The following is a 27,346-nucleotide window of genomic DNA, read 5'->3' on the forward strand; positions in this document are numbered from 1 at the left end:
TTGAAAATGTTCGTAAATTTTTGAATCGCGATGCTCGCACTCTGCCGTGGCCTCTTGCGAATGAAGTTACGCGGTTTTGTAACGGCCGCCGTGAAGTGTACGGACCGCGGTATTTTTCATGGTTCCTTGGGAACGTGCGCGCTCGTCCCGAGGGCTGCCACGGCACGATCCCGGAAGGTTTGTATCGGGCACTTGAGTCGGGGGGGGGGGGGGGGCGGTACATTGCTAACCGGGGGGCGAGCGCTGGGTTCGAGCCGCGAATCGTCGAACGCGCCGAAACCGCTGGGTCTCGTCGCACGACCTGCCCATTCGGGCTGCTGCCTCGCGACGGGGAAATTGTGTACGGGGTGCTTAAACAAAAATGAAAAATTAAATTTAACACGTCTGAGAATTTGCAACAACACCACCAGGAATGTGCTGCCATCCGGGCTCTGGAGAACCACCTGGAGATGCTTTCCAGGCACGCGTTGATACTGATGGCGAACAACTATGGGGACCTCATTTGCCAGTAAAAATATGATAATTGGTTCTTTACCCTTCTATCTGGCAACAAAACTGACACCTTTTTACAAGGAGTCATGTTTGCATAGACCGCAATACCTGCAGTCATAAATACAAACAAAAGACATAACTCTTCAAGGACAGTGCACATTATCAGAGTTATGTCTTTTGTTTGTATTTATGACTGCAGGTATTGCGGTCTATGCAAACATGACTCCTTGTAAAAAGATGGCGAACATGTTGAGACTCTGACTTTTAGAAGTTATTAACATTACATTTGTTAGAATTGTAACATTACATTAGTTACGCAGTGTATTATCCGTAATTTTTCCATTAATCACGATAGCCCCATGTAAGTGTTAGCATTTTTTTTGAAGCGTGCTGTACAATGGGCTCGTCAGAGAAAGGAGAGGGCAGAGAGATTAACACAGCTGGAGGATTGCACTTTACAGCGTGGGCCCCGTGAATTGGCGGCAGTGTTGCGCCGAGTAAATCTACCGACGGGAGACCTTCATAGTTTAGCTGCATGTTAATAATGTATGTGGGTGGCGAGGGTGGCGCAGTGGTGACGCAGCAAGAAGGTCACCGGCTTCGACTCCCCCCTATTCCGGTTGCCTTTCTGCGGTGAAGTTTTTTTGAGCGCATTTTTCGTCCTGTTCGCTGCGTCGGTTTCCTCCCAGAGCTCAAAACAAAACAAGAAACTCGCAACGTGTCACGGCCATTGGCCAAAACATCTCAATGCTAAAAAAAAATGTAACCTCAAAATTACTCTCTTGGGATTGCACACCGCAGCAGCTACATCGCTCCTGTCCTGTGAAAACTTCGGTGCAGGACCCTCTTGACAAAGAGTTTTGAGACTACTCGGCGAGGCTTTCTGGTCAATAATAACAACAGCAACGTTCGTTTCGCTGTTCAGACTCAACATTATTTACCCCGTCGAGGTGTTGAATCTACCCCGGGCTCACGAACTTAAGTAGTCGTTTAATAATCCACGCAGCCACCCGCATGCTAACCGATTCCATCACTCCATCTCCTAAGTTGGCTGATCACGTGATAACCTAGGTCAGGGGTCGGCAACCTACGGCTCCGGAGCCGCATGCGGCTCTTTACGGGCTGCTTCTTGACGATATGTACGTGAGTACAGTATGTACTCAGATGCATTGCGGCTCTTGAAATACTGAATTTTGTACCGAATTGGAAAGAAATGGCTCTTCTTGTTATTTTGGTTGCCGACCCCTGACCTAGGTTATGTCAGAGTTACGCGTTCAGAAATGTGCCCAGGAAACACATTCCTGCGGAAGGAGCTGGTAGGAACGTTGGGTTGCCCGGTCAATTGCCAGGGTCAACGGCGGCGTGGTGTATTCCGCAAATATGGCCAACTGTGAGGGCGGGCACAAGCCGGCGTGAGTAGGTTAAACGTTGAGTTTTATAAGGGCACCACGGGGTGACCAACCCCTCCCCACCCAGCCTCTCCCCACCCTCCCCTCCACACCCAGCCCCTCCCTCCCCACCCAGCCCCTCACTGCACGACGGACACAATAATCCCCTGTGGGCTGGTGTAACCAGGAGGTTCCTACCAGTATAACAATGTGCCCTCTGCCCATCTGCTGATCAAACGCCTTCCCACCATGTGTCAGTAACGGGGCTTTGTTTGACCATACTTCGCCACGCCGGTCAGTGCAGCTTCTGGACGGAGGCAGACGAGGACTGGGTCAGGTATCACTCGCCACTGATGTTAGCCGTGTTCGGGAATCAAACTCGGGTTAGCCATATCGGTGTCGCAGTGCGCGAACCACTGTGCCACCCACTGCTGCTGGTCACGTGGAATTGGATTCATTTTGTCATATTTATTTTCCTTTTTTACAGTGCAGAATGGTCCGTGGAAGGCGATACTACAGAACGACTTCTCAGACGCTTTCCAGTGACCTCTTGTCCTCAATCTCAGTGGGCTCCACTTTTCCTAAAACGCCCGAACGAGAGCGATGTTTCGATTTAAAGCTTTCGTGACTGCAAGGATTCATCTTCTTGGTTCTTTCGGTAAAGTCACGTAGAAGGGAAGTAATAAAATAATAAAAATAAACTTAATAAAATAATTCTCACGACGTTTCGGCCACAACGCAAGCAGCCGTCCTCAGGTGAAAACCAGGTCTGTCGAGGCAACAGCGTCTGACGGACCTGGTTTTCACCTGAGGACGGCTGCTTGCGTTGTGGCCGAAACGTCGTGAGAATTATTTTATTACGTTTTATTATTTTATTACTTCCCTTTTACGTGACTTTACCGAAAGAACCAAGAAGATGAGAGCGATGTTGATCGCATGGCACTCGAACAGAGTTTCATATTGTTTTTGTTTCGTGTGTGATGAAGAAGGGCAATTGCCCGAAACGTCGTCTATTATTTGTTTCGAATTTGGTGTAGTTATTTGTGCTCGTGCACCCGTGCCAACGCAACAGCATCACCAAGTAATGTCTTGTTATTTTCACAGACCCTGACCAGTGTAACGCACACAATGCTGTCACGGCCATTGGGTTTGGTTTAGAGTACAGGGTGAGCCAGATTGTATTGTGACCGCAATATAATTCCGTAAAACTTCCTTTTTTTAAAAGTACATTTTATTTAAAACTAAAATTTATATGAAAATTACAAATATGTGCGGGATCAATTAATTTGTGGGAGGGGGGGTGTCACAAGACATTTGGACCGCCCAGTACAGTACTGTAACAGGCTTTCGCAAACTCCAGTCCTCGCGAGCTATCCACCCACCACTCTCCTTCGTCTCTCCGCCTTTACCAACTTACTCCGCCATTCGAAATGCGCAGCGCAAATTAACTCGGTGCGCGCCGCACGCACCCGATGCTTGTTAAGACACTTCCCACGTGACGCGCTAAGCCAGGCATGTCCAAAGTCCGGCCCGCGGGCCAATTACGGCCCGCGGGCAGATTTCATACGGCCGCAGCTTCGGTCTTATAACGTGTTATTAATGGCTCGCTAGCTCTGTCAGAATAAATACATCATAAAACGCATGGAAATTTAAGGTATTCTATACAGTTTGTTCAATGTTATCTGACTGAATGAAAGGCAGAATTGCGTTTTTAGAGTTGTTCCCGTCTGCCTGAGTGGCTTATATTTGGTTACATTGTCATTTGAAAAATGAAGGTAATTGTGACAATGAAATTGTTTTATAACAGTGTGTGTTTCCACGTAACTTTTGTGGTTAAAACAATGTCATAAGGAACTATTGGCCCCCGGGCATCTTCACTTTATCAAATGTGGCCCGATTTTGCAAAAAGTTTGGACACCCCTGCGCTAAGCAATCGACGAACGCTCGCTCGCGTCAAGAGTGGGACCGCGCGCGTGACGCACACCGAGGGAATCAATGTATTCGTTTGAGATTCGGAGTAAAATTGAGATCTTGTGATTTCATTGCTTAGCGCGGCCACGTGGAACTGTGTTGTGTTTAACGGCAAATGATCGTGCGCGCGTGGAACGAGTTCATTTTAGTTAGACTGATGGCCTTAATCTAAGTTGTCTTGTGGTTGTTGTTGTTGTTTGACTTGCATCCCACTGGGATGTTTGCACACAGCGTTGGTGTACGGTGTTTTTTTATGCAATATTTTGCTGTCTTTTCTTGGATTTTCTGTTTGCACTTAGTCACATATTCCCTTTAAGATGTTTTTTGTTCATGTTTTTTGTTTGTTGCGGTTGCACCCGATTCAAGAGCCGAATGGCTCACAGGGCTACACCTAATACATGCACTTGAACATTTGTATTTGGAGGTCTGTTAAGAAAAAAGTTTAATAGCTCATCGGATTCCTTTCAGTGTCAATACAGAGTCTGAATGGGGTGGGTAGAGGGGGGGGCGGGAGTAAATTGGCACGGGCGTTGGTGGGTGGTAGGTGGGGCCGCTAGCACTGGAGTTTGGGAAAACCCTGGCTCAGAGAACCCTTAGCCCAGAAAACTCGGCCACGTGCATTTGTGTCATCGTCAGCCGCGTGGCTTCCCCTTGCTGTTGAATCGTTTTTTTTTTGGCGAACGTTCAGGGTGTAGGCTTCGCTCGCGGTCGTGTCGGCTTCACCTTTCCTGTGTCCAGCTTCGGACGGAGCGAGACACTGGGACGGGCTTGCGGCCAAGGGCATCAGCGACACGGCGCAAACAACGAGTCGACTCCCCCCCCCATCCCCCACCCCCCAAGCTACCGGTTCATTTGTTTTGTTTTTTGTCGAGGCCACTCTCTTTAAGTGAGGGCTCCCTGTTTGCGTTCCACCTCCTTTGCTTCCTTACGCACCCCCCCCGTCCACCGCATCATAACATTGCTAGCTCTCGAAGTGGAGGAAGAGGGAGGGAGGAGGGAGGGAGGCAGGCAGGGAGGGTGCGACACGGCAAGTCTTTTCGAACGTTCTTTCCTCCCGTGTTGCTTGCACCCAGCCGAGGCCACGCTCGCAACGCGTTTATCAAGCTCCACACGCGTGCGAGCAGCAGCGAGTGCGTCATGACCTGGGTAAAGAGAAGAGAAGTCACAGATTCCCCCCCCCCCACAACCTCCCACAACCCCCCACAACCCCCCACCGCCTATCATCCGCTGCCCAAACAACGATTGCTCAACCACTGTTGACTACAGCCCTGAGCCGTTGCCGGAAATTCCACATTCCCGTCGTATGGACGAGCAGCTCGTCCACATTATTCGCACCCTTTGGTTGGTTTTGCATGCCACGTTCGGCATGATGACGCATGTCGTGGTGTCATTGCGGTGTCGAAAAACACGTGGTACAACATGGAAACATGATGTCATATGTCACGACGTAATGTCGAGCTAAACACGTAATTTTCGGTGCGATTTCTAAATTGCACAAATTTGCATCGCCGATGTCGGCACACAATGGCCTACTCTTTTCGAATGATGTCACGTGATTGTTTTATAATCCACTGTATGTACGCACGTTGGACTTCTTTCGCACCGTACGAACGCCAACCACGCGAATCGGAGGTGCGGGGGAATGACGACAACCTGAGCACAAAAAGCAATTCTTAAGAAATTACTTTTAGTTTTTATTGTTTACGGTCAACACCACACCGCGGTATTAACTAGGGGCGGCTCGCTGGGTTAGAACCGCAAACTTCTGCAACGAAGGACGAGCGTTATCCGGCTGTGCCACTTCACTGCCCCCGAAATAAACTCGTGGTAATCTTAAAGCTTTTACAGAATCGACCGCAGAAGCGTCTGATCGGCGAACATCAAATGTTAAACCCGTAATCGTACAAAAAAACGCCGGTGATGTATAGGAAATATCTATCATTGTAAACTTTTCGGGGGGAAAAAAATCTACTTTAAACCAAGAAGATAGGGCGAAACACTAGTTACCTCTTTTCAGCGAGGTCAAATGTATTCTTACGCTTACTTAAGGCCCCACAGAATCACTAATAATACTATTACGATTCTTAATTCATACGTTTTGGGTGAGATCATCGTGTAGGTATAATGTCAATTCTTAACTCGAGACCTCCACCCAACAGAGCTAATCAAATCAAGTTGCCACGTGGGCATCTACGCCAATTTTTCTTTTTTTCAGAAAAATCACGGAGGAATGTTGAAGGGCGAGCATAATTTGACACATTTTACAAATTCGTAAAAAATATATCAATTGGCATATTTGCCTGTGACGTGACAACTCGATTTTATTGGCTGTGTCGAGTGGTGGAGGGCTTAAGAGTTAAAACATTGACATCATACCCACTACACGAAGATCGAACCCAAAGTTAACCAATTGTGAATGATATTGGTTGTGAAAGCATACGTATAAATGACGTGATACTAATAGTCTTATAATATAATTATCCAGTAAAGCCTCGCTGAGTCTCAAGACTATCTTTCAGGCGTATGCTGTCACATTGAGATGCTGGACCATGAATCCTCTCGGTAGTGAAGAGTCTGGCTTCGTGTTGGAGGAGGAAACCCGCCACGCGATCAAGAGAGCGAGGGGAGGGGGGGTAGCGTATAAAGCCCAAAAGATGGATTCAATATTCCATCGTTATACATTGGGATGTTTGACCCAAGTCTATTATGAATGAGCTTGGCTTCGTGTGGGAGACAAGCTACTGGACATCTGTGAATACAAGCTTTGTAGCTCATCGGATTCCTCCAATATAAATACTTCTTCTGATAAAGCTGAGCATGGACCGGTCCACTCTTTAGTTCTTTCTGTTCTGCCCGCGTGATAAATCCCACAGCCCGCCGTGTTTTTGTGAGTCTCACGAATCTGTACGTGATCCGTCAATCATTGCCTCCAAAGCGCTGGATCACAGCTGTTCCACCGCCACCACCGCCACCGCCACCACCACCGCCGCCACCACCACCGCCACCACCACCGCCACCACCACCGCAACAAACAACGCGCTGCCGGGAGGACTCGCGCAGGAATCGAACTGTCCACTCCACGTTCGGGGCCTCGACATTAGAGCTGGAACCAACGAATTGATGAAGTCGAGAAATCTAAACTACAAATCGCGATCGACTAATTTTTTGTGTGGTGGTGGTTTGATTAACTGGTGTCTCAAACAACAACACCTCACCCAGCCCCACCCTCCCACCCCCCACCCAGCCCCACCCTCCACACCCAGCCCCTCCCCACCCAGCCCCTCCCCACCCTCCCCTCTCCACCCAGCCCCACCCCTCCCATTTTTGGATGCACGACGGACGGGCGGACAGAATAATCCCGTGGGCTGGTGTAACCAGGAGGTTCCTACCAGTAAAAAAATAAGATTTCTCCACTCAGAAGTCAACACGAGTACTGTTATGAGATGTCATAAACTGGGAGCAAGCTCGCTCCGCTGACTGCCAGCCACACTCGGAAACAAAACACAAAAGATCCCCCCCGTGTAGGCGACGCAGACTGTTGGGGCAAGTGCTGTTAGCGAGCGCCTATGAAGGCCGCACGAAGGGGAGGTGGTGTTGCCAGTAACGCGCCCGGCCGCCTTTGTCTTCCCGCTTGCGACGTTTACACAGGCTGAGTAAACCTAGGGGATAGTGCCCCGGGACCGCTTAAAATGTTCGTTGGCTGTGAGCGGGAATCGAACTCCGGTGGCCGGGTTCGCAGTGCAAGTGCGGTAACTCGTGCGCCACCGCTCCCAACCCACGTGCGCGCACACCCCAACGCACACCCCAACGCACACCCCAACCCACACCCCAACGCACACCCCAACCACCCCATCCATCCACGTGCATTGAGTCGGCGACCCTCGATACGGGGAAGTGCAGCCCAAAGCTGAAGGGTAAACGAGTCGGACTTGCCCGTGTCACGTGAGTGGTATTCCGTCGCGCCTTATAATAAAGCTATCACCGTCAGTCCACTGCTGGATGAAGGCATCTCTAAGCCACCACCACCACCGTCAGCCTTGGCCAATCCACTGCTGGGTGAAGGCCGACTCCATGCCACCACCACCGTCAGCCTTGGTGAATCCACGACTGGGTGAAGGCATCTCTAAGCTACCACCATCGTCAGCCTTGGCCAATCCACGACTGGGTGAAGGCCGACTCCATGCCACCACCATCGTCAGCCTTGGTGAATCCACTACTGGGTGAAGGCCGACTCCATGCCACCACCATCGTCAGCCTTGGTGAATCCACGACTGGGTGAAGGCCGACTCCATGCCACCACCATCGTCAGCCTTGGTGATTCCACGACTGGGTGAAGGCCGACTCCATGCCACCACCATCGTCAGCCTTGGTGAATCCACTACTGGGTGAAGGCCGACTCCATGCCACCACCATCGTCAGCCTTGGTGAATCCACGACTGGGTGAAGGCCGACTCCATGCCACCACCATCGTCAGCCTTGGTGAATCCACTACTGGGTGAAGGCCGACTCCATGCCACCACCATCGTCAGCCTTGGCTGATCTACTGCTGGATGAAGGCCGACTCCATGCCACCAATCATCGTCAGCCTTGGTGAATCCACAACTGGGTGAAGTCCTCTCTCAAGCTCTTACCATCCCGCACGATCCTGCCATGTAACAATCACGATCTTTATTCATACCGGAGGAATCCGATGAGCTATGAAGCTATTTTTCTACAGATCTAATTTCATCGCTCCATCTCCTTCGGTTGATCGACTCTCTCTCCGACGCGTTCCAAATCACGAGCTGCACAATTCTCTCCCATCCCAGAAACAAAAAAATTCGTCCTCTTCTGCCCTCGTCCGCCCGTCGAAGATGGAGTTGTAAGTTCGCGTGTGCATCGTCCCAATTTGCCGTGCCCCTGCGGGGTAGCTCTATCCCCCCGCTCCCGTTCAGTGGCAGATCCAAAGGGGGAGGGGGTGGGTGGGTGGGTGGGGTAGATCGCCCCCCACCTCATCATCTCGTTGAGACCCCAAAATGTATATTGTATTGATACTTCGTGGCTATATATCACACGTGAATTGTATTATTTTTTATGTCGGGCGCGAGAAATAGGGCCCCTGCGAGCAGTGGCGTGAGTGAGAAATTGCAGGGCTGCGCCTAGAACCTCCCCAAGCGCGTCACTGCCAAGCACGGATGAGTGAATTCGGCGTTGTTCGCGATCTCAGTGTTGCGGGTGTCACATTGCGTGGCGCGTGCGTGTGTGTAGTGTTTAAAGGGCGCACCTTTTAAGCTTAAACAGGAACACATAATGACACGATTGTTGTGATTTCCCTCCGCCGTTGTCTGTTTTGCGGAGCTCCGACGAGGCTGTCAACATTTTGCATCCACGAGGCGACGATGATGAGTCAGTCGCTCATCCACACACAACACCCCACACACCCCACACCCCCCCCGGTGCAATTTGAGGCAATTAACTTCGAGTGCTCGGGAGTTGGTACCCACCCCGGCGCTGACGCAGATCATAGCCCTCCATCTGTACCCTGCTATTTAAACATACTGCCTCCCATTCATTAAACATTCGCCCCGCTAATGTATGTGTGCGTAGAGGGAAAAAAATGCGCTTTTTGTGTGTGTGTGTGTTTGCAATGCGTGACTCATGGCATCTTTATTATAAAAGCGTCGGCGTTCGGTGTGTCCGTTGTTAACTAAATTAGAAGAGAGCCTTTCCGGAGGCTTGAATCAAAAAGTTATAGACCCCCCCTTCCACACCAGATGTGGGAATCAATAATTGATCCAACAGGTTTACAAACATTAAAGCCGCCACGGCACGCGAGGGGGGTGGGTGGCCAGCACAACGCCCGACCGCCTTTGTCTCCCCAGTGGCGATATTTTACACACCGCACCGGGTACCCCATTTGAGGCTGAGTCGACCTAGGGTAGGCGCAGGACCGGTTCAGATAATCGTCACCGGTGTTGGCCGTGAGCGGGGATCGAAGTCGGGCACCCGGGTTCGTAGCGCAGCGTAGCGCTAACCACTACACCGCTGCTCCCTCCATAGAACAAAAGTAAACACACGCACGCCTGTGAACATACGTTCGATTGAAATTACCAAGGAATGGAACTTCCTCCAACGGAGAGACGGAGCGATGAAATCCGTTCCTTGTCACAGGTGCAGGGTGGTGCTCACAGCACTTGCCCCAAAGTTCTGTTACGGCTATACAGGGGTTCTTTGTTGTTGCATTGCAGGGTCGTGAGAGGTGGTGGAAAGTGGAGGGGAAGGGGAGGGGGTGATTTCCCCCACCGCCCCCTCGACCCTCCACGAGACCCCGAAAATTGGTATTTTATTGATATTTACCACATATAATGTATTGATTATATTTTATGGATGTAAGGGCCCTATTTAAAAAATATATATTTCAGGAATACCCCCCCCCCCACTCCGTCCCCCCTCCCTCCGTCCCCTCTCTCTCCCATCCTTCGGGAAGTTTCTAGATCCATCTCTGAGTGGCAGCGGTGGATTGGGGAGGCCTTCAGCCATCAGTGGATCGACCATGGCTGATGATGAATTGCAACGTTGATTCATAACACCTGTTAATAATACCCTTCGTGGACAGTGATAATTATTTCCATGCGTCAGAATATTCGTAAATCCACTGCTGGATGAGGGCCTCCCTATTGCAGTCGCTGGTCACGTGGGGGCGTTATCTGACCATACTTCACCACGTGGGTCAGCTCGGGTTAGTGAAGGCGGAACAGCATAGACGTAGGAGCATCGAAGTACAGTCCAACAACGGCTTTTTTATGCACAGCCCACAATTATGTCGGCTTGCATTAACATCCATTGTTGTACCGTACTTCCATGCCCCCAAAAAGAGCCGTGCCTAGGGTACGGCGAACCGTGGGCGACTGCCCCGGGCCCCGTGCTTTGGGGGGGGGGGGGGTATCCCACAACCTTTCTATGGACGGTCCTGCCCCCAAGTCAAATGTGCCACTCCTTCAACCAGCACTAACCAGCACTAACTAGCACTAACCGGGGTGCTGAGATGTGGTCTGGTCAAATAGATCCCTCCTATGGATCTACACGACAGTGGCAAGGTCCTGGCTCCATCCAGCAGTGGACTGAGCAAACGGGCTGCTGCATGCTACGCGTCCTATTGTTGACGTGTGTTTTGGTTGACGTTTCTGTTGTTGTTGTTTTTCCGGCGCACGGGAGCCGTAAACGATATGCGTGACTCATGGAATTTAACAAGAGGCAATAGTGGTGGGCATTTTAATACACGTGATGTTCTTTGGATATTTCGGGAAAGCCACGTAGATATTAAAAAATAATCAAAATAATAACAATATCACGACGTTTCGATCGCAACACAAGCAATCGTCTTCAGATGAAAAAAAATATATATCAAGTTAAATTTATATTTTTTGGAGAGGCCAGAAATAAAATGAGATATTTTTTTTCTTCCAAAATAGCAAAGCGGAGAAACAAAACGTGCGGCAACGATGCAAAATAGAAAATTGTGAACACATACACACACACAGCGGCTAATTAGGCAGCTAACGGCGCCCGCGTGCTAGTTTGGTCACGTTGTTGATAATTACTATCATTTATATTCTTACGACGCTGGTTTATCCAGGAAAAAAACAGAATGTATTTATACTCGAGGAATCCGATGAGCTATGAAGCTTTTTTTTGTTCACAGCTATTTCCACGTAAGTCTCGCTGGGTCTCAAGGCTCTTTCTGGTCAGGGATGTTCCTGCCCAGTTGAGTAGCGGTAGGGGGCGATGTTTGCCGCTGTGTCTGTGATTCCAATTGAGTGATTTGCAGGTACATTTTTTTTCGTCTGTGTGTTAGGCATTGGTGATGCTTGGACTAATACCGGTTTACACGTCGTGTGTCATTTGCTATTTGCTCGGTTGTTTTACATCGTAATGGTGTTTATGGAAGGATCAGAGGGATCAAAGAGTTTATGTAACAAACACTGACGAATAACGTGAGCGAACATTTACAATTCTGCAACCTCCCTCCCTCCCCGCCCTCCACCCACCCACCCCAAATTCAATTCCTGATTAAGCTCCCAGCACGTGGAACGAAACGTCTAACATGAAGCCGGACAACAGCTGTGGTGGTGCTGGTGGTGGTGGTGGTGCTGGTAGTGCTGGTGGTGGTGGTGGTGCTGGTGGTGGTGCTGTTGGTGGTGGTGCTGGTGGTGGTGCTGGTGGTGGTGGTGCTGGTGGTGGTGCTGGTGGTGGTGCTGGTAGTGCTGGTGGTGGTGCTGGTAGCGCTGGTGGTGGTGGTGGTGCTGGTGGTAGTGCTGTTGGTGGTGGTGCTGGTGGTGGTGCTGGTGGTGGTGCTGGTGGTGGTGCTTGTGGTGGTGCTGGTGGTGCTGGTGGTAGTGGTGGTGATGGTGCTGGTGGTGCTGGTGGTCGTGCTGCTGGTGGTGCTGGTGGTGGTGCTGGTGGTGGTGCTGGTGGTGCTGGTGGTGCTGGTGGTGGTGTTGGTAGTGCTGGTGGTGGTGGTGGTGGTGCTGGTGGTGGTGCTGGTGGTGGTGCTGGTGGTGGTGCTGCTGGTGGTGCTGGTGGTGGTGCTGGTAGTGCTGGTGGTGGTAGTGGTGCTGGTGGTAGTGCTGTTGGTGGTGGTGCTGGTGGTGGTGCTGGTGGTGGTGCTGGTGGTGCTTGTGGTGGTGCTGGTGGTGCTGGTGGTGGTGGTAGTGGTGGTGATGGTGCTGGTGGTGCTGGTGGTGGTGCTGCTGGTGGTGCTGGTGGTGGTGGTGCTGGTGGTGCTGGTGGTGCTGGTGGTGATGGTGCTGGTGGTGCTGGTGGTGGTGCTGCTGGTGGTGCTGGTGGTGGTGGTGGTGGTGGTGCTGGTGGTGGTGGTGCTGGTGGTGGTGGTGGTGCTGGTGGTGTTGGTGGTGGTGCTGGTGGTAGTGCTGGTGGTGTTGGTGCTGGTGGTGCTGGTGGTGGTGCTGGTGGTGCTAGTGGTGGTGCTGGTGACGGCGTCACTCGCCACTGACGTGAGCCGAGCAAGGAATAGACGTCGGGGCCGCCACCTGTTCGATCTCGATGCAGTCGCCGTTTGCGCTTCGTGTGTTTTTCTCCTTGCGTGCTCCCGCTGTGGTGAATGTGGCGGCCTCTAGCGGCTGCTGGGAGGGGGGGGGGTCGAACCCAATAATCGATCCACATACGCAACCGGCACTCACCAATGTGTCCAAGTGATGGTGACGACGACGATGATGATGCTGATGGTGACGATGCTGATGATGATGCTGATGATGACGATGATGATGATGCTGATGATGGTGACGATGCTGATGATGATGCTGATGGTGACGATGATGATGCTGATGGTGACGATGATGATGCTGATGGTGACGATGATGATGATGACGATGATGATGGTGATGATGGTGACGATGATGCTGATGACGATGATGCTGATGATGATGCTGATGGTGACGATGATGATACTGATGGTGACGATGATGATGCTGATGGTGACGATGATGATGATGGTGATGATGGTGACGATGATGCTGATGGTGATGATGCTGATGATGATGCTGATGGTGACGATGCTGATGATGATGCTGATGGTGATGATGCTGATGGTGACGATGATGGTGATGATGCTGATGGTGATGCTGCTGATGGTGATGGTGATGCTGCTGATGGTGATGATGATGCTGATGGTAATGATGGTGATGCTGCTGATGGTGATGATGATGCTGATGGTGACGATGATGCTGATGATGTATGTTTACCCCGAGCTCGCAGCACGGACCCGTGCGTACAGAGTTGGGGGCGGGTGGGGGAGGGGTTGCGCGGGGGGGGGGCGAGATGCGCTTCAGTGACGTCATTGAGGGGGAGCCACGCGTCCTGTCGAGAGGCGGGGCGGGGGTGATCGTCGCTGTGGACAGAGGGGAGGGGGGTGGACAGAGGGGAGGGGGGTGGACAGAGGGGAGGGGGGGGTGGAAAGCGAGAGGGAGAGAGAGGATGGGGTTGTGGCCTGCAGAGGAGGAGGTTGTGGCTGGAGAGAGACTGGAGGAGGTTGTGGATAGCGAGAGAGGAAAGATGTTGTGGCTGGAGAGAGAGGCATGGATACGAGGTTGTGGCTGCAAAGGGACGGCGGGAGGAGGCGATTGTGGCTGGAGAGAGATAGAAGGAAGTGGGTGGCTGTAGAGAGGAAAGATTTTGTGGCTGGAGAGAGACAGGAGGAGGTTGTGGATAGCGAGAGAGGAAAGATGTTGTGGCTGAAGAGAGGCAGGGATACGAGGTTGTGGCTGCAAAGGGACGGCGGGAAAGAGGAGATTGTGGCTGGAGAGAAATAGAAGGGGGTGGGTGGCTGTAGAGAGGAAAGATGTTGTGGCTGTAGAGAGGAAAGATGTTGTGGCTGGAGAGAGACAGGAGGAGGTTGTGGCTGAGAGAGAGAGAGAGGAGGCGGTTGTGGCTGGAGAGAGGGAGGGGATGGGAGTTCGACTCGCTCTCTCACTCTGCGCACACACGGGTGGACAGCCGGGGCGGGCTGGGTGGCGGGGTGGGTGGGTGGTGGTGGTGTGCGTATTGGTGGGGGTGAGCGGGCATGCCGGAATGAACTGGGCTGGGCTTGCTATGGGAGGTTGGGCTACGTTACAGCAGCAATGCATGCGGGCGTTGGTGCATGAGTGGTGGTGGTGGGGGGGGGAGAGATGAGTTGGGGGGGGGAGGAGGAGTGGGGGGGGCGTGACGTGCGCACCACGTTATCGGGGCAGCCCAACGCGGCTCGTGCTGCGGTGATTCTATTTGAGCTGCGAGCGAGGCGACGAGCTGGGCAGTCGGTGGGCGAGTCGAGATCACGCGGCACGGAGAGAAAGAGAGACAGCGAGAGAGACAGAGAGAGAGAAGCAGCAGAGAGAGACCAAGCCACGCGCAGTGGCTGGAGCGAGGTGGTGAGGTTATCGAGGGGGACGTTACCGCAACCTTCTTTGCTTTGATCGGCATTCGAATCATCTGGGTCGTCTTGCAGCACCACCGTCGTCTGCAAAGTCGTCGTCGTCGTCATCCACCACCACCACTCCTCCGGCGTCTGAGACCCACGGATGTGTTGCCGTGGGAAGCTCTCGGTGAAGAGTGTCCCGTGCTCCGTTCGCAGAAGCAACAGCGGCTGCTGATTTATCTCCGAAGCCTCAAGAGCTGAGCGGAAGACTCAACGTTTGTTTATTTTCTTTGCAAACATATTCGAGATATACTAGCCCAAGCATTTCTAGTTGAAAAGTAGACCTCGTGCGTTTTTTTGTTATTTTTTTTTTGCACCAAGTCGCAGCAAAGCGAGACACACCGATTCGCAGTCCTGCCCTCCCCCCCTGCAATCGTTAGCGAAGTTACCCGGACGTCGCGGCTACTTTACTTTCTCACTCTCTCCTCCCATCCTCTTACATTTGACTTTTGATTCCGGATTTCTGCGTGTGTTGGGAGTGGGGGGGGGGCAAGAAGGAGCGTGCTACGGAAAACGCCAAGAAGCCCTTTAATCGAGTGTTCCAACCCACCCCATACGAAGACGAAAAAAACCCAACAACTCCTGAGTCGGATCTTCGGAGCAAAAGAGGGACCCCCATCCCCTCCCTTCACGGTGAGTACCGCAACCTTCCACGTCCCTGCACCACCACGCCGACTTGCACGCTTGCTCGGACGAAAGCCACCCCGACGGCGCCGTGCCCTGCTCGTTTTGGCGTGGGAGAGGTCTCGTTCGGGGCCGGTGAGCTCGGGGCTGGCAAAGGCGAGCGAGCGTAGAGCCGCATCTGTGCGCGCGCGAATTCGAGATCCTCTGCTGATCCGACTTGAAAACGTGGGTGTGCTAACCGCTGCGCCACCGCTCCGTTACCCATTCCCCCCCCCCCCAACGCCAACGTGGACATTGCGTCGCAATGCGACCCTGACTGATGACTTTATTCGAGGAACTAGTCGATTATATTTCACGGTGGTGGTGATCGTAATGTGATCGGCTCTAATGTAGGACGCGGGCAGGTTGTAGTATTGTAACCGGAGCGGTGGTGACCATCGGCATAGTAAGAACTAGGCTAGCGAGAAATGTCCTTTATTTTACCCAGGGAAAACCTCCCAGGGTGCCAAGTCTCAGGAGAGTACTGCTGCAATTGGGGATGCTCGGTCAATTCCGTTGATGTGAGTTTGGCTTCACGTGGCAAGAGACACGGAGATATGGGCTGACACTCTATAAACTAAAATACAATTTTTTAACCAAATGAGGCCCACTGAGCTATAGCGTGGCTCTTTTTCAGAAGCGACTTGGCCACAAATGATTGTTCAACGAAGTGGCTGATCGTGTGGACATTTATAGCCTGCAAATGTTCTAAACGCGTGACGTTGATTCGAAATGTTGGAGGGGGGGAAAAAAACGGAGGACCCGGAGACAAATCCACGCGACCACAGGGAGCGAGAGAGAGAGACACGCAAACTCCAAATATACAGACATCAGGGTCTATGATCGAACCCACGACCTCTTGCATACCAGGCGAGGTCGTTAACATCTCGCCACCGTGGCACCCCCACTGGAAAACTCTCCGCGCAGATAGTTTCGATTAAAGAACACGGTTCTACATTCGATATATATCATCGCCACCTCGCGGCGCGAAGGTCTGCATGCGATAACATTTCATTTCCAGGCAGTCCGTCAATCTTAACAGCGATGCTCGCCAGGTTGCAACCCTGCTTAGGTTTCCGCGTGTTGCTCGTAGCAAATCGATAGCGCCAGCTGCGCGCGTTATCACGCATGTTCCCACAGCGATGTGAAATCGATTACTTTTGATGATAGGATCATAAATACATCAATTTTGTTCAGTTCGCCACGTAACGGGGGACTAGGTGAAGCCCTGTTGCGGCAGCAGCGGTGAGCGCACTGCGCTAAGAACCTGCACAGGCAGCGATCCGACCGAGTGAAATCCTATACCCGCTCAGAGCTATTTGCATCGGCGGCTCGGGATATATGAACCAGGATCTGGTCACTCTCCAGCCCGCCCCGACACCATCCCTTGCACACACGCACGCGCGTACCAGCGCGGTGAAGTATGGTCAAACATCCTCCACGACCGGTAACGCCGTGGGGATGAATTCCCTTCATCCAGCAGTGGATCGACAAGGGACTGTAAATAATTGTTACCTTTTTTGGGGGAGGGTTTGTTTAAAACGGCAAACTAGAACTCTGGTTACCGGCAACACGATGGATGTGAGGTGTGGCGAGCGGGCATTGTCGGGAAGACGCAGGCTGTTGACGAAGAAGAAAAAAGAATTCACAATTTCACGAGCAAGTGAAATATAAATTCCAGCTATTCTCAATCCACCGATGGGTGAAGTTAGACCTCCCCCATGTCTTGCCGCTACGGTGAAGGCGGGAGAGTTGATCATACTTCACCATGCTGGCAAAAGGGGCATGTGGGTGGGGTGAGTGCCCTGATCTGCTCTGATATAAACTCGCCGCTACTGCTGACGTTACAGCCGCAACCGGGAAATGTTGAACTCGTTTGTGGGCCGGGTTGGTGACTACAAATGCGCTAACCACTTGGCCCACCGCTCCCCCTCCCCTCCACTTGATATACACGATACTAAATCGACTTGCGCGCACTTTGGACTGCCCCTAAGACCACTACCACCGCCGCCACCACCTGTGCAGGGCAAGCGCTAGCAGTTGAAGTGCAAATTGCTGATGCGGTCATTGACCAAGAATACCTTCCCGACAGCTGGAGAAAGGTTTTTATTTTAGATGTCATCGCCACTGGGGGGATATTGAACGCGCACACGCGTGTAGCAGAACGGTGAGAGATTGTTGAGGCTTGCCGGAGGCCTGAAATCCAGCAGTGGATTGATCATGATGATGATAATGATGATTGCTACGTGCAGCTCGTTATTGCCAAACCACTGTCGGTGTTGTATATTCTCTCCCCGCCTTTGTCGGGCGTTGCGGTTATTTTTGACCATACTTCACCACGCTGGTCGGTGAATGCGGCGTGCGAGGCGTGGATGTGGACGCATAGAAGTGGAGTACAGCAAATGATGTTTTAGAGTCGATGGGACATTACCCTGGAAACTGTCCGATGGCAATGCCACGTTTGCTTATGCTGTGGTTCTTTCGGTAAAGTCACGGGGATAGAAAAAATAATAACAATTAATGAATAAAAAATAAAGTGAAAAAATAATAATAAAACGTTTGCTTCTGTAAAAAAAATAATTGTTGATCCACTGCTGAATGAAGCCCCCCCCCCCACACACGCCCATCTCATGGGGGGGTTCTTTAACCATACTTCACCACGCTGGTCAGTGCCGGTTGGTTGAGGAGGGCGGGCGGGCGGGAGGGGGGGGTAGAGGAGGGGGCCCGCTGTGAACGGGGCCAATTTCACCCACCCACTGAAGCCAGCCGCTGCCGGGAATTGAACTCAGGTGGCGGTCCAGCTGTTGCGCAACTGCGCGTGTTTACACTGAGCGGTCACCATGAGATAATGTAATAAATAAATATGTCCTTTGTATCTTCACGTTAAATATACATTATTCTTGTTCAGCCTCTCGGTCTATTTGCCTTCCGGCTTTCTTATAATCGTGATTTAGTATTGTTTAAGCAAACCTCGGGGGGGGGGGCAGTTTTCAACGTGCTCTTAGGCTGTGGGGGGCTGTGGGGGGCGGTGGTGCAGCGGTTAGCGCGCTGCGCTACGAACCTGGCGACCCGGGTTCGATTTCCGCTCAACGGCCAACACCCAGTGACGATTATCTGAACCGGTCCTGGGCCTCCCCTAGGTCGACTCAGCCTAAAATGAGATACCTGGTGCGATGTGTGAGCATCGCCACTGGGGAGACAAAGGCGGCCGGGCGTGGTGTTGGCCACCCCATCCCCTCGTGTGCCGTGCCGGCCTTCATAGGTGCTCGCTCACAGCACTTGCCCCTACCGTCTGTTAATGCTATACGGGGGGATCTTTATCTTTTTTGTAGCCGTGGGGGGGGGGGGGGGTTGATTAGTGACAGCCGTGGGGGGGGGGGGGGGGCCCTTGTCTTACTTGTGAAGTGACTGACTCGGGTCGTGGTGGAAGTGTGATGCTGCATCGTTCGCCACCCGTGCAGGCGATTTAACTCACGCTGCTGCGTACAATTGCAGGTGAAGTTGTTTTCGCGTGCTTGCGAGTGCGTGTTGTTACCACCACCCGTACAACTTTATTCGAGGCACGTTCACGCGTTGATCATCTGGGTGGCATGATACAGGGTGGCAGGACGGGGGGGGGGGGGATATTAGCAATGGTCCCCCGCTGTTATGGGACGTCAATTATCTCTGGAGCGGCCTTGCTGCACGGGGGGCTACGTACGGTGCGAAAAAAGTTCAACATACTTACAACTTAAACTAAACTACATTTTTATTTTATTTTACAAGCTAAGGCCCACCGAGCTATCTAGCTCTATTCTTAGAAGCCTGTCACAAACGGATAGCCCAGATTAAGTGGCTTATCACGTGGGAATTCATAGCACACAAGTCGAAGACTCTAAACTTTGCGTGACGTTAATCTCTAAAAAATGTGGAGGGCAAAAAGCGGACGACCCCGGAGAGAGACGCCACAAACTCCAAACACACAGCAGCAGCAGCAGCAGGAAGTCGGGGGTTCGGGATCGAGCCCACGAACCTCCTGTATACCAGGCGAGGGAGTCAACATCTCCAACGTGCATGGCAGCGGCCCGTGTCCGGGTCAGTTGCGAAGCGTCGGGACCTCTGCCGGGAGTCGCGACTTGTGCAGCCCTCGCGTCTCTGCTGCCCAGCCTGCCCCAGCCTGCCCCAGCCTCGGTGTTGTGTTTGATATCTTGACGTGCTAAAGCGACGCACCATCCCCACAATACCCCGGGCACCCCATTTAAAACCGTGCGTCTCGTCCAGTGGCCCTCGATCACTTTTGCTCCTGCGCCCCCCCCCCCCATAATCGACTCCCCAGCCCCCCCCCACTCATAGCATCGTGTGTGTTTCGTCGCCGAAAGGTGACGGCCGAACGAGCCCCCCCCCGACACAAGCCCCCCGGGGGTTGGCGAACAACGATTTGAGAACTGCAGGGCTTTGTCATAGGCATTTCTTAATTTGGAAGATTCGTTTTTTTGTTTAGGGGGGTGGGAGTGGTGGGGGGGAGGCGAAGAGCCTACTGGACATCTGTGAAAAAGGATATTTTATAGCTCATCGGATTCCTCCAGTACAAATATTCTGGTTCTGCCAATTTCGGGAGGGTCACCGCAACTCGGCGAGCGACGCTCGCGCGCGCCCTTAAAGGCGCACTTCCAAAAGCTGCCTCTGCTTCCGCAGCAGCATATGGCTTTTATATTCATATAAATATCTTTCGGGCATTAACCGCACATAATCCGTCCAGATTTATAGAAAGGACGTAGTCAGGAGTTTTTTTTATTTATTTCTACGATGATCAGAAGCTGGCGTTACCCCGAGAAAGAAATAAACGCGAACCTCATGCGAGAACAAACTAAATAAATATTGCACCGACTAAGAATTTGTGAATGCAAAGCACGTGCCCAAGATTATCTCACACGGGAGATCGAGCGGGACAAACGACCTTTTTTTTAGTACCAGGTGTCATCGCCGTTAATCACTCTTTAACAGCCCGCGGAGATCAGTAAATATACTTATTCATGAGCCCTTTGCCAAGTACTTGCAGCGAAACAGCAATCACCACCGACCACGACAACCAACAGTGCAATATTAGCACGGGTGGCTACGTACGGTGCAAATGAAGTTCAACGTACCTGCATGCAAGAGCTAAAGACGCAGCACTGCAATTCCTTGCTTTACGCTACTGCTGACGGAAGGAACTCCACTAGAGGGGGGCTCTAAAGACCCCCCTCCCCATTCAGGGTATGTTTTGGCCTACTTTTAATAAACGCTGGAAGAGGTGGCAGTCACCCACACTTTGCCCCACCACACACGCGGGATCGACATGCCGTGGTGGGCAGACGCGATGTGATTGAATAAAGTTGCACCATTGTTTCAACTGCCCGACTAATAATACAAGTTCCACGACGTTTCGGGCGCAACACAAGCGTCCGTCATCAGGTGGAAAAGCTTTGATTTATTTTATATACCCACGTGACTTTACCGAAAGAACCAGAGAATGTATGGATTCCTGCAGTCACGAAAGCTTCAAATCAAGACTACACATTGCTTTGCCCTAGCAAAGCCTACGTCTTCAGACGAGTCAAAGATTCCCCGTATAGCCTTAAGGGACTGTTGGGGCAAGTGCTGTTAATGAGCAAACTTATGAAGGCTGCCACGGCACGAACGGTGGCCAGCACCACGCCTAGCCGCCTTTGTCTCCCTTGTGGCGATGTTTACACGTCGCACCTGGTACTCATTTGAGGCCGAGTCGACCTAGGGGAGACGCAGGACCGATTCAGCTGCTACACTCGTGACGTAGCCAGGGTCAACTCCACTTCGCTTCCGAGATCTGACGAGATATGGCAAACGCACGTGCCGAGATGTTAACTACCTCGCCTGGTATGCAGGAGGTCGTGGGTTCGATCCCGACCCTGACGATGCCTGCTGCTGTATATTTGGAGTTTGCGTGTCTCTCTCTCATCACCATCATCACGATGGCTAGGAGATGTTAACTACCTCGCCTGGTATGCAGGAGGTCATGGATTCGATCCCGACCCTGACGCCTGCTGTATATTTGGAGTTTGCGTGTCTCTCTCTCATCATCACGGTGGCTAGGAGATGTTAACTACCTCGCCTGGTGTGCAGGAGGTCGTGGATTCGATCCCGACCCTGACGCCTGCTGTATATTTAGAGTTTGCGTGTCTCTCTCTCTCTCCCCGTGGATTTTTCTCGGGGTTTTTTTCCCTCCACATTTCGAAACACGCGTTTTCAGAATCGGGCTGCTTCTATAAACTTCTGCATGCTGAGCCACTTCGTTCAGATATCATTTGTGGCCAGGTCGCTTCATGAAGAAGAGCTATATAGCTCGGTGGGCCTTACCTGGTAAATATATTTTAATAATATTAGATTTTATTGCTCCCACTTGCTGTACTGCCACCGCTTGGCCACCTCGTGTGTACAGCCCCAGCTGTGGTTGTGAGTTTCACGAATCTACGTGTGATCCACCAACGCTTGAGCTCTCAGTTTTCGATAGTTTTGTTGTCAAATCACGATTGCTACGCCCAGGCCACCAGACTCAGAACGCCAAGCGGCCAGCAACGAGCAGAACTATTGAAGGTGTACTTGAAAAGAGTCAATATGTTCCTTGAACTGAGCGAGGTTATTTTAAGAACCTAGCAAATGAGACGATGATGCGAGGTGGGGATTCCGCAGTGGAGCGGTGAGAGGGAAGAGGCAGAGAGAGAGAGAGCAGTGAAGTGACCTGCAGTGCGGCGAGTGGATGGTTGAGCGAGTGAATGAGTAAGGGGGCGGGTGAGTGGTAGGTGAGTTCATGGTTGAGTGTGCGGGTGAGTGGTAGGTGAGTTCATGGTTGAGTGTGCGGGTGAGTGGGTCCATACAGGGGGGGGGCGGTGTGGGGCTCGGGGCCGTGTGGGCTCCCCAACGCCTTCAAACTAAACCGAAACGATTACATCTGACACAGCGATGTCGAAGCGCTGTTCCCCCACCCCCCAAAACGCGGGGCCCGGGGCGGTCTCCCCGATTCGCCATACTCTTCGGGACGGCTCTGTGCGTACGTCAGTGTGTTGTCAGTCTGGTTAGACCCGAGTGCTCAACATGCCGTAGGTGTAGCAACAGTCTGTGAGCAGAACACCGCAACTGCCCGCGGAGAAGTACGGTCAAACAATCCCCGTGTTCCACGCCGAGTAGAGGGAGGCCTCTCATCCCGCAAGCAAATCGACAAGGAGGTCATCATCGTGATCACCGTCGAGTAACGTGAAGGACAAATAAAAAATTACCACGTGCTAAATCATGGCACGTGGACCTGGGTGTGAGTCACGGGGCGGCTGTGGTTTTTCACGGACACTGAGCGGTGGCGCAGTGGTTAGCGCGCAGCGCTGTGAACATTCGGGCCAACCCAATTCAATTCCCCTCCCCGTTGCCCACCCCCCCCCGATCGGTCTGTGTTTATCTTGTACGCAACTCCACGTGCGTTTTTTAGGCTGGCTCAGCATTTATCTGGGACCGCTGGAACAGAGCCAAGTCACCAAGGACGAGTATATTAATCACATCTCAATGACGGGCAGCTGTTCACAGCTGACCACAAAAAAAATGTTTTTGCATGTCCATGACTATTCCTGCCCATCGCAATCGGTAGCGGATGATGGCCTCCCCCCAAATCCTCCGCTTTCTCACTTCGCTAAGGATCCTAGCTAGCGCCGTCGATGATGCACACGAGCCGATTTCATTTCATGGCTCCATCTCCACGGGGTTGAACGTTCTCTCGGCGGCTTTCTGGTCCCATCCGCCGTCGCTTTCATCGTAATTCCTAAAAAGAGATAAAGGGGCAGCCCTGGAATATCTTGCTCCACGCCGCTGCTGGGGAGCTCAAGAGAGGCACTCTGGAGGGTGCTTTTGGTCTACTCTTCCACGCTGGTCAGCGGCGGGAGTGGCCACACTTTGCCCCCACCGCACGCGAAATTCCGATGGGATTGTGGTTACGCGCCCGTAAATAATGGCAAGTGCTGTCGGGCGAATTTTTAAGGAAGTTGCTCATTGTTTGAATTGCCACGCCGTGAGATCGAACAAAACCGTCAATGCAACAACCACGGCTTCATCAACTAAAATAAACTCTTTTTTATTTGACCAGGTAAGGCCCACTGAGTTATGTAGCTCTTTTCTAGAAACGACCCTGGCCACGAATGATAGCTCAAACCAAGTGGCTTATCGCGTGGACATGTATAGCAGCCGAATAATGAATCCAAGGTAACAGCGGGATACAAAAGACCCGCATGCATCACAATTAGCATACTTATCTGCGTCACTCAAGCGACGGTCGCACACATATCCGAGCAATCGCGTGCGTGCCAAGATTACTCAAATGCCGCGTGTGAATACGTTAAATGAATAATTCGCCGAAACGCCGTGATAAATTCCCGCCGAAGATTGGGGGGGGGGGGGGGGGGAATCTAGCCAAGGCCGCTGGGTGTGTCTGCGTCGTGCTAATGTGGTGTTGGTGGTTGGCCGACCTTCAAAGCAAAAAAAATTAACCCCTAAAAACAAAGTTTTTCACTATAAATCCTTTATATGCGTGGCGGCTAGAGTCATCTCGTCCTCTGGCTTGAGATGGCTGCCACCTATGGGTCAGATGATTGCCTGCCACCATTAAGCAATTGGTAATTAAATATTTAAAAAAATTCCTAAAAAGTGGAAAATTTTGAAAAGAAAATTCACGAAAATAAATTGTCACGCACAACGAGTCTGTGTGGAAAATGTCAGCTCGATTGGATCACGGGAAGTGGGTTAAAACACGACCGAAAGATGTGCACGGTCGTAAGCGCGCAAGCAAGTGAACTTAATATAAATATTTAAAAATACTCTGTCGAGTGAATTTCTGCCCACGTGGTCACCGAGACATCGCTGCTCACTCGCCTCTTTGCTCCCCACATGCAGTGCCAGCGGTGAGTTTATCTGCAGCACAGACACTGTTTGACTTCCCCCATAAAGCGGTAGGAATTTTATCGATCCCCCACCCCACCCCCCAGGGAAAGATGATGATGATGGGCATTTCAAAAGAGCAGATGCTAAGCATTTTAACTCACGTCTCCGCCTACACGTTCAGGTGATGATTTTATAGAGTGTGTACAGAGAGAGAGAGACCACTGGTGAATAAATGCCTCTCCTCGCCGTGTCGGTGATGGGGAGGTAGTGTTTGACCATACACTCAAACATACACTTTTTTTTACTTTACCAGGTAACGCCCACTGAGATATATAGCTCTGATTAAGCAGCGACCAGGCCACAAATGATAGCTCAACGAAGTGGCTTATCGTCACGTGGTAATGTATAGCAGCCAAATGCTCTAAACGCGTGATGTTTCCAAACGTGGAGGTGAAAAACCGGAGGATCCCGGAGAAAAATCCACGCGACCACGGGGCAGGAGAGAGAGAGACACGCAAACTCCAAATACACAGCAGCAGGCGCCAGGGTCGGGATCGAACCCAGCACACGTTCCCGCATTCACCAACCCGCACCACCAAGCGTGGTGAAAAGCGCGGGTTGATGAAGGCGGGGAGCATGGGAGTACAGCACAACAAGGCTGTGTGCTGCGCTGTCATCTGCGTATATCTGCTGGCGACTTCGCCCCGCGGCAGCCTATAACACCTGTTAGCTTCCGCAGCCCGTCATGTTCGAGCGCTCTGCGTGTGATGTTTACCCGAACGTAGGCCTTAGGGGTTAAATGCATTGAACGCAAACGGTGTAACTAATACCTCGTGTACTTTTACTGTCAGATGTACCCGTCTTTAATTTAGGTGAGTACTGTCCCACGCCTTTCGTAACGAATTCTGACCCCGTGCCACGACGAGAGGGCTTCAGCGGAGAGACAGAGAGAGAGAGAGATCGTGTGGCTTTGCTGTTCCTCCGCCGTCGACGCAACGCAGGCTACAGAGGACTGTGTGGTCCATCGTTTGGGTTGAATGGCCACAATAGCACGATGGCTTATCTTGAATGCATCTCTATAATCCCTATGGGCCTCTGTGCCTCTGTGCGTTTCCATGTATCCCTATGTCTCTGTATTTCTATGGGCGTCTACGAAACTCCGCGTCTCCGTGAATTTCTACGGGTCTCTATGAATCTGTGTGTGCCTCTGTGCGCTCAATATGTGGCTCATAGTTTGGGTTGCATGGCCACGACAGCACTGATATACTAATTCGAATGCAAACATGACGCAAAAATAATATTCGTAACAATACACAACTCTGCCCGTTGGCAATCCACTGCTGGATGCGATGATGCCACCATAATCGACATCACAGTTGTGCACAATCTCATCAGGAACCCCCCTTCCACCGCCCTTCACCGTCCGTGCCATCGGCTCCCTGCCCCTGTCCATTGAGTCGACTTTCATCTCCCAAGCGAACGCGTCCTTCCCTAGCCCATGCACCTGTCACAGAGCCCAGTGCAATTGCGAAAGATACAGCACAGAAGATCCCCTTGGGTTTTGATCTTCTACGAAGCTCGTGGTACACCCTAAACCGCATCCGCTGCACAAAACCACGGCAGCAGTAGATGCGGGATACCCTGGTGGTGATGATGATGCAGCACAAATGTTAGATGTGAAACTCTCCAGTAGCGTGGGTCATCCAGAAGAGACGGCGGTGCAACGCGTAACGACCCAAATGCCTCCCGATCCACAAACACGGAGGAGACATCGCAGCGACACACGACTCCGCTTGCTGCTCCTGCTGCTGCTGACGCGGTTGTCTGCGCTTTGGCCACCACGAGTGTGACATTGCAGTGGGTGCTCTGCATCTACATCAGCCATATGAAGAAGTACGACGAGACATACGTTTTGTTGTCTGACACACGTGTTTTCTCTCGGGTTTTTTGCAGCGCTACTCTGCCCATTGCATCGTCGTCTCTTTCTCTCTCTCTCGATGATTCTGCTGCGTACTTTGAAATCTCGACCGGGGGGTATTAGCGATGACGCTGTCGTGGACATAATGCTTCTGCGTGCGCAAGCGTTGTCAGTACAGTGCAGCTATTTGCGTGACAGACGAAAAAGGGGCTCTTACGTAATTCCCAGCCAGTGCCATTCAACTCTCCAGCACCCCACCCACCCACGTGCCCCCCACCCACCTACCCACGTGCCCCCCACCCACCCACGTGCCCCTCCACCCACCCACGTGCCCCCTCGCCCCCCACCCACCCACGTGCCCCCCACCCACCCACGTGCCCCCCACCCACGTGCCCCCCACCCACGTGCCCCCACCCACCCACGTGCCCCCCACCCACCCACGTGCCCCCCACCCACCCACGTGCCCCCTCGCCCCCCACCCACGTGCCCCCCACCCACCCACGTGCCCCCACCCACGTGCCCCCCACCCACCCACGTGCCCCCCCACCCACCCACGTGCCCCCCACCCACGTGCCCCTACCCACCCACGTGCCCCCCACCCACGTGCCCCCCACCACTCGCTCCTTCCAATGTAATCTCGTCGCATTGCCACTGCTACGCGCGCATGCCGCAGCGGCAGCGGCGTCGCTTTGGGGCACTGCAATTGCAGCGCAGAGGTCGGCACGCACGGGTCGATCTCCCGTTGCGGCAGTGCAGAAAAAGTTTTTGGCTCTTTCTTGCAGGGGCAATTGCTCGCGCACGCTGTAAGAAATTGCCTCGAGTAATTTCTCTGACTGGTGGACTGACAAATTCACATTCTCGTGATGTAGATATTTTTGTCATTATGACTTCGTCATCATCATCAGCAGCATCGCCTTCGTCGTCAGCCATGATCAATCCACTGCTGGATGAAGGCCTCCCCCAAACCGCTGTCCACCCACCTCTCTCCCAGCACGTGCCTGGCCACGAGGAGGTGGCATTAATATCGCCAGCGCGTTCGGCACGTGGCAG

General features: G+C 52.3%; 1 protein-coding gene across 1 annotated transcript in view; it reads left to right on the forward strand.

The window, feature by feature from the left end:
• The first annotated feature begins 14,629 nt into the window (after positions 1 to 14,629).
• LOC133351524 (terminal nucleotidyltransferase 5C-like) overlaps positions 14,630 to 27,346 on the forward strand; it is a 46,122-nt gene continuing 33,405 nt past the window's right edge. Inside the window, exon 1 of the mRNA XM_061566806.1 lies at positions 14,630 to 15,435. The gene's annotated coding sequence lies outside the window, so the exon portion shown is untranslated. The remainder of the gene's footprint in view (positions 15,436 to 27,346) is intronic.

The sequence above is a fragment of the Lethenteron reissneri genome, chromosome 5 (assembly GCF_015708825.2).
Source record: "Lethenteron reissneri isolate LAM-NWPU_2019-01 chromosome 5, ASM1570882v1, whole genome shotgun sequence".
Classification (NCBI taxonomy): Eukaryota; Metazoa; Chordata; class Hyperoartia; order Petromyzontiformes; family Petromyzontidae; genus Lethenteron; species Lethenteron reissneri.